Here is a 7,912-nt window from a genome sequence, read left to right as displayed (position 1 = left end):
CATAGGTTTGGACACACCTACTCATTCAAGAGTTTTTCTTTATTTTTACTATTTTCTACATTGTAGAATAATAGTGAAGACATCAAAACAATGAAATAACACATATGGAATCATGTAGTAGCCAAAAAAGTGTTAAATAAATCAAAATATATTTTAGATGTGAGATTCTTCAAAGTAGCCACCGTTTGCCTTGATGACAGCTTTGCACACTCTGGCATTCTCTCAACCATCTTCATGAGGTAGTCACCTGGAATGCATTTCAATTAACAGGTGTGCCTTGTTAAAAGTTAATTTATGGAATTTCTTTCCTTTTTAATGCATTTGAGCCAATCAGTTGTGTTGTGACAAGGTAGGGGTTGTATACAGAAGATAGGCCTATTTGGTAAAAGACCAAGTCCATATTATGGCAAGAACAGCTCAAATAAGCAAAGAGAAATGATAGTCCATCATTCATTAAAGACATGAAGGTCATTCAATGCGGACAATTTCAAAAACTTTGAACGTTTTTTCAAGTGCAGTCGCATAAACCATCAATCGCTATGATGAAACTGGCTCTCATGAGGACCGCCACAGGAAAGGAAGACCCAGAGTTACCTCTGCTGCAGAGGATAAGTTCATTAGAGTTACCAGCCTCAGAAATTCAGCCCAAATAAATGCTTCATGGAATTAAATTATGAGACAGATCTCCACATCAACTGTTCAGAGGAGACTGTGTGAATCAGGCCTTCATGGTCAAATTGCTGCAAAGAAACCACTTCTAAAGGACACCAATAAGAAGAAGAGACTTTCTTGGGCCAAGAAAAACAAGCAATAGACATTAGACCCGTGCAAATCTGTCCTCTGGTCTGATGAGTCCAAATTTGAGATTTATGGTTCCAAATGCTGTGTCTTTGTGAGACGCAGAGTAGGTGAATGGATGATCTACGCATGTGTGGTTCCCACTGTGAAGCATGGAGGAGGAGGTCTGATGGTGTGGGGGTGCTTTGCTGGTGACACTGCCAGTGATTTATTTAGAATTCAAGGCACACTTAACCAGCATGGCTACCACAGCATTCTGCAGCGATATGCCATCCCAACTGGTTTGCGCTTAGTGGGACTGTCATTTGTTTTTCAACAGGACAATGACCCAACACACCTCCAGGCTGTGTAAGGGCTATTTAACCAAGGGGGAGAGTGATGGAGTGCTGCATCAGATGACCTGGCCTCCACAATCACCTGACCTCAACCTAATTGAGATGGTTTGGGATGAGTTGGACTGCAGAGTGAAGGAAAAACAGCCAACAAGTGCTCAGCATATGTGGGAACTCCAAGGCTGTTGGAAAAACATTCCAGGTGAAGCTGGTTGAGAGAATGCCAAGCGTGTGCAAAGCTGTCAACAAGGCAAAGGGTGGCTACTTTGAAGAATCTCAAATATAAAATATATTTTGATTTGTTTAACACTTTTTTGGTTACTACCTGATTCCACACATGTTATTTCATAATTGTGATGTCTTCACTATTATTCTACAATGTAGAACATAGTAAAAATAAAGAAAAACCCTTGAATGAGTAGGTGTATCCAAAATTTTGACTGGTACTTTATATACATTTTAAAATATGTTTATTTTTAAGATGTTTTTTTTCTTCTCACAAAAGTACTGGGCCTTTACTAGTTTTAGAAGAACAATATAGATGTCTGTAGCTCAAGCAACAACAAAATAATTCAGCATCTCTACTCTGGCAAAAAAGCTAGTTGTATAATTAAGAACAGTATTTTGCAGGATTAAATTGTCGGAATTGAATTGCAAGAGTTGTTGCAAAGTCCCTTTCTCTTTGATTGTCATTCTAATGGAATCCAGAAAGAACAAAACCATGTCCTCACATTAAAGGTGCAAAGTTATGGGTCAAGACACAAAACATCCACATCAAATTAATTATTTTTATTGATCAAATGACGTCAATCAATCAATCAAATGTATTTATAAAGCCCTTTTTACATGTCACAAAGTGTTGTACAGAAACCCAGCCTAAAACCCCAAACAGCAAGCAGTGCAGATATAGAAGCACAGTGGCTAGGAAAAACTCCCTAGAAGGCCAGAACCTAGGAAGAACCTAGGAAGAAATCTAGAGAGGAACCAGGCTCTGAGGGGTGGCCAGTCCTCTTCTGGCTGTGCCGGGTGGAGATTATAACAGAACATGGCCAAGATGTTCAAACGTTCATAGATGACCAGCAGGGTCAGATAATAATAATCACAGTGGTTGTAGAGGGTGCAAAGGGAGTAAATGTCAGTTGGATTTTCATAGCTGATCATTCAGAGTTAGAGACAGCAGGTGTGGTAGAGAGAGAGTCCAAAACAGCAGGTCGGGGACAAGGTAGCACGTTCAGTGAACAGGTCAGGGTTCCATAGCCGCAGGCAGAACAGTTGAAACTGGAGTGGCAGCATGACCAGGTGGACTGGGGACAGCAAGGAGTCATCAGGCCAGGTAGTCCTGAGGCATGGTCCTAGGGCTCAGGTCCTCCGAGAGAAGAGAGAGAGAAAGAGAGAGAGAGAAAAATAGAGAGATTTAGAGGAGCATACTCATATAAATTCACACAGGACACCGGATAAGACATGAGAAATATTCCAGATATAACAGACTGACCCTAGCCCCCCGACACATAAACTATTGCAGCATAAATACTGGAGGCTGAGACAGGAGGGGTAAGGATACACTGTGGCCCTGTCCGACGATACCCCCAGACAGGGCCAAACAGGCAGGATATAACCACACCCACTCTGCCAAGGCACAGCCCCCACACCACTAGAGGGATATCTTCAACCACCAACCTACTACCCTGAGACAAGGCCAAGTATAGCCCACAAAGACCTCCCCCACGGCACAAACCCGAGGGGGGCACCAACCCGGACAGGAAGATCACGTCAGTGACTCAACCCACTCAAGTGACGCACCCCTCCTAGGGACGGCATGGAAGAGCACCAGTAAGCCAGGGACTCAGCCCCTGTAATAGGGTTAGAGGCAGAGAATCCCAGTGGAGAGAGGGGGAACCGGCCAGGCAGAGACAGCAAAGGCGGTTCGTCGCTCCAGTGCCTTTCCGTTCACCTTCAGACTCCTGGGTCAGAGTACACTCAATCATAGGACCTACTGAAGAGATAAGTCTTCAATAAAGACTTAAATGTTGAGAGCGAGTCTGCGTCTCTCACATCTCTCACAGACCATTCCATAAAAATGTAGCTCTCTAGGAGAAAGCCCTGCCTCCAGCTGGTTGCTGAGGGACAGTAAGGAGGCCTGCGTCTTGTGACCATAGCGTACGTGTAAGTATGTATGGCACGACCAAATTGGAAAGATAGGTAGGAGCAAGCCTATGTAATGCTTTGTAGGTTAGCAGTAAAACCTTGAAATCAGTCCTAGCCTTAACAGGAAGCCAGTGTAGAGACGCGAGCACTGGACTAATATGATCATAATTTTTGGTTCTAGTCAAGATTCTAGCAGCCGTGTTTAGCACTAACTGAAGTTTATTTAGTGCTTTATCCGGGTAGCCGGAAAGTAGAGCATTGCAGTAGTCTAATCTAGAAGTGACAAAAGCATGGATACATTTTTCTGCATCATTTTTGGACAGAAAGTTTCATATTTTTTCAATGTTATGAAGACGCAAAAAAGCTGTCCTTGAAATATGCCTGATATGTTCGTCAAAAAAGAGATCAGGGTCCAGAGTAACGCCCAGCTCCTTCACAGTTTTATTTGAGACGACTGTACAAACATCAAGATTAATTTTCAGATCCAACAGAAGATCTCTTTGTTTCTCAGGACCTAGAACTAGCATCTCTGAAACACAGGCTTCCAGGGAGGGCAATTTTGGGGCTTCACCATGTTTCATCAAAATGTACAGCTGTGTATCATCCGCATAGCAGTCAAAGTTAACATTATGTTTCCGAATGACATCACCAATAGGCAAAATACAGTTAAAGTCAGAAATGTACATACACTTAGGTTGGAGTCATTAAAACTTGTTTTTCAACCACTCCACAAATTTCTTGTTAACAAACTATAGTTTTGGCAAGTCGGTTAGGTGCATCTACTTTGTGCATGACACAAGTACTTTTTCCAACAATTGTTTACAGACAGATTATTTCACTTATAATTCACTGTATCACAATTCCAGTGGGTCAGAAGTTTACAGTTGACTATGCCTTCAAACAGCATGGAAAATTCCAGAAAATGATGTCATGGCATTAGAAGCTTCTGATAGGCTGATTGATATAATTTGAGTCAATTGGAGGTGTACCTATGGATATATTTAAAGGCCTACCTTCAAACTCAGTGCCTCTTTGCTTGAAATCATAGGAAAATCAAAAGAAATCAGCCAAGACATCAGAAAGAAAATGGTAGACCTCCACAAGTCTGGTTCATCCTTGGGAACAATTTCCAAACACCTGAAGGTACCACGTTCATCTGTACAAACAATAGTACCAACTATAAACACCATGGGACCACGCAGCCGTCATACCGCTTAGGAAGGAGACACGTTCTGTTTGGTGCAAAAAGTGCAAATCAATCCCAGAATAACAGCAAAGGACCTTGTGAAGATGCTGGAGGAAACAGGTACAAAAGTATCTATATTCACAGTAAAACGAGTCCTATATCGACATAACCTGAAAGGCCGCTCAACAAGGAAGAAGCCACTGCTCCAAAACCGCCATAAAAAAGTCAGACTATGGTTTGCAACTGCACACGGGGACAAAGATCGTACTTTTTGGAGAAATGTCCTCTGGTCTGATGAAAAAAAAATAGAACTGTTTGGCCATAATGACCATCATTATGTTCGGAGGAAAAAGAGAGATGCTTGCAAGCCGAAGAACACCATCCCAACCGTGAAGCACGGGGGTGGCAGCATCATGTTGTGGTGATGCTTTGCTGCAGGAGGGACTGGTGCACTTCACAAAATAGATGGCATCACGAGGAAGAAAAATGATATGGATAGTGTATATTGAAGCAACATCTCAAGACATCAGTCAGGAAGTTAAAGCTTGGTTGCAAATGGGTCTTCTAAATTCACAATGACCCCAAGCATACTTCCAAAGTTGTGGCAAAATGGCTTAAGGACAACAAAGTCAAGGTATTGGCGTGACCACCACAAAGCCCTGACCTCAATCCTATAGAAAATGTGTGGGCAGAACTGAAAAAGCGTGTGCGAGCAAGGCCTACAAACCTGACTCAGTTACACCAGCTCTGTCAGGCGGAATGGGCCAAAATTCACCCAACTTATTGTGGGAAGCTTGTGGAAGGCTACCCAAAATGTTTGGCCCAAGTTAAACAATTTAAAGGCAATGCTACCAAATACTAATTGAGTGTATGTAAACTTCTGACCCACTGGGAATGTGATGAAAGAAATGAAAGCTGAAATAAATAATTCTCTCAACTATTATTCTGACATTTCACATTCTTAAAATAAAGTGGTGATCCTAACTGACCTAAGACAGGGAATTTTTACTAGGTTTAAATGTCAGGAATTGTGAAAAACTGAGTTTAAATGTATTTGGCTAAGGTGTATGTAAACTTCCGACTTCAACTGTATATAGTGAAAACAATAGTGGTCCTAAAACGGAACCTTGAGGAACACTGAAATTTACAGTTGATTTGTCAGAAGACAAGCCATTCACAGAGACAAACTGATATCTTTCCGACAGATAAGATCTAAACCAGGCCAGAACTTGTCCGTGTAGACCAATTTGGGTTTCCAATCTCTCCGAAAGAATGTGGTAATCGATGGTATCAAAAGCACCACTAAGGTCTAGGAGCACGAGGACAGATGCAGAGCCTTGGTTTGACGCCATTAAAAGGTCATTTACCACCTTCACGAGTGCAGTCTCAGTGCTATGATGGGGTCTAAAACCAGACTGAAGCGTTTTGTATACATTGTTTGTCTTCAGGAAGGCAGTGAGTTGCTACACAACAGCTTTTTCAAAACTTTTTTGAGAACAATGGGAGATTCGATATAGGCCGATAGTTTTTTATATTTTCTGGGTCAAGGTTTGGCTTTTTCAAGAGAGTCTTTATTACTGCCACTTTTGGTACACATCCGGTGGATAGGGAACTGTTTATTATATTCAACATAGGAGGGCCAAGCACAGGAAGCAGCTCTTTCAGTAGTTTAGTTGGAATAGGGATAGTATGCAGCTTGAAGGTTTAGAGGCCAAGACTATTTTCATCAATGTGTCAGGATATATAGTATTAAAAAACTTGAGTGTCTCTGAGCTTTGGAGAAATATGCGGAGTCCGTAAGAGGAGTCCGTAATTTGCTTTAAGAAGTTAAGATCATGATCTTTTCGTCAAAGAAGGTCATGAATTTATCACTGCTGAAGTGAAAGTCATCCTCTCTTGGGGAATGCTGCTTTTTAGTTAGCTTTGCAACAGTATCAAAAATACATTTTTCATTGTTCTTATTCTCCTCATTTAAGTTGGAAAAATAGGATGATCGAGCAGCAGTGAGGGCTCTTCGATACTGCACGGTACTGTCTTTCCAAGTTAGTCGGAAGACTTCCAGTTTGGTGTAGCGCCATTTCCGTTCCAATTTTCTGCAAGCTTGCTTCAGGGCTCGGGTATTTTCTGTATACCAGGGAGCTAGTTTCTTATGACAAATGCTTTTTTGTTTTTAGGGGTGCGACTGCATCTGGGGTAATACGCAAGGTTAAATTTAGTTCCTCAGTTAGGTAGTTGTCCGATTTTTGTACTCTGACGTCCTTGGGTAGGTGGAGGGAGTCTGGAAGGGCATCTAGGAATCTTTGGGTTGTCCGAGAATTTATAGCACGGCTTTTGATGATCCTTGGTTGGGGTCTGAGCAGATCATTTGTTGCGATTGCAAACGTAATAAAATGGTGGTCCGATAGTCCAGGATTATGAGGAAAAACATTAAGATCCACAATGTTTATTCCACGGGACAAAACTAGGTCCAGAGTATGACTGTGGCAGTTAGTAGGTCCGGAGACAGGTTGGACAAAACCCACTGAGTCGATGATAGCTCCGAAAGCCTTTTGGAGTGGGTCTGTGGACTTTTCCATGTGAATACATGGAAAACAACCCCTTTTTTTTTGCAGTATTTATTTACCGTCCTTACAAACCACTTAAGATAAATGTACATTGCTGTATTGTACATAGGCTGGTCATCCTGAGTGGCGCAGCTGTGGCACAGCGGTCTAAGGTACTGCATCTCAGTGCTTGAGGTGTCACAACAGACACCCTGGTTCGATTCCAGGCTGTATCATAACTGGCTGTGATTGGGAGTCCCATAAGGCGGTACACAATTGGCCCAGCATCGTCTGGGTTTGGCTGGTGTAGGCTGTCATTGTAAATAAGAATTTGTTCTTAACTGACTTGCCTAGTTAAATTAAGGTTACATTTAATATATATATATAATAATAATCATCTAGGTTTGTACCTGTAGACTTTCCATCACCATGAAGAAAAACAATGCACAATACAATAATTGTGTACATTGAGACAGCAAGTGGTTTGTGATGATTTGATAATGTGACTCAGTTGGTAGAGCATGCTGTTGGCAATGCTATGGTTGTGGGTTTGATTCCCATGTGGGACCAGTATGAAAATGTAAACCGTAAGTTGCTCTGGATAAGAGTGTCTACAAAAAGGAATGAATAGACCATTTAAATTATTACATAGTTAAAAAACATCACAAAAGTAGTGCACTGGGCATTTACTAGTCCTGTATCTGCAGACTGACGTAGAAGTCTTCAGCACCTGCAAAAAATATTCTGCATTTCCCCCAATCGCAGCACCCCTACCCCCAAACTACTTCCAGCAGCTATCATTATGTTCCTGACCAGGTGTCATGATGTCTGATGAAGAAGATGCTCCGGGCTGTCCTCCAGGCCAATAAGAACAGGGTGTCCATCAGGCGGAATACAGGTCGCTGACG

This window comes from Salvelinus alpinus, chromosome 39 (assembly GCF_045679555.1).
Source record: "Salvelinus alpinus chromosome 39, SLU_Salpinus.1, whole genome shotgun sequence".
Classification (NCBI taxonomy): Eukaryota; Metazoa; Chordata; class Actinopteri; order Salmoniformes; family Salmonidae; genus Salvelinus; species Salvelinus alpinus.
The sequence above is the reverse complement of the archived record's forward strand: the minus strand, read 5'-3'. Positions refer to the sequence as shown.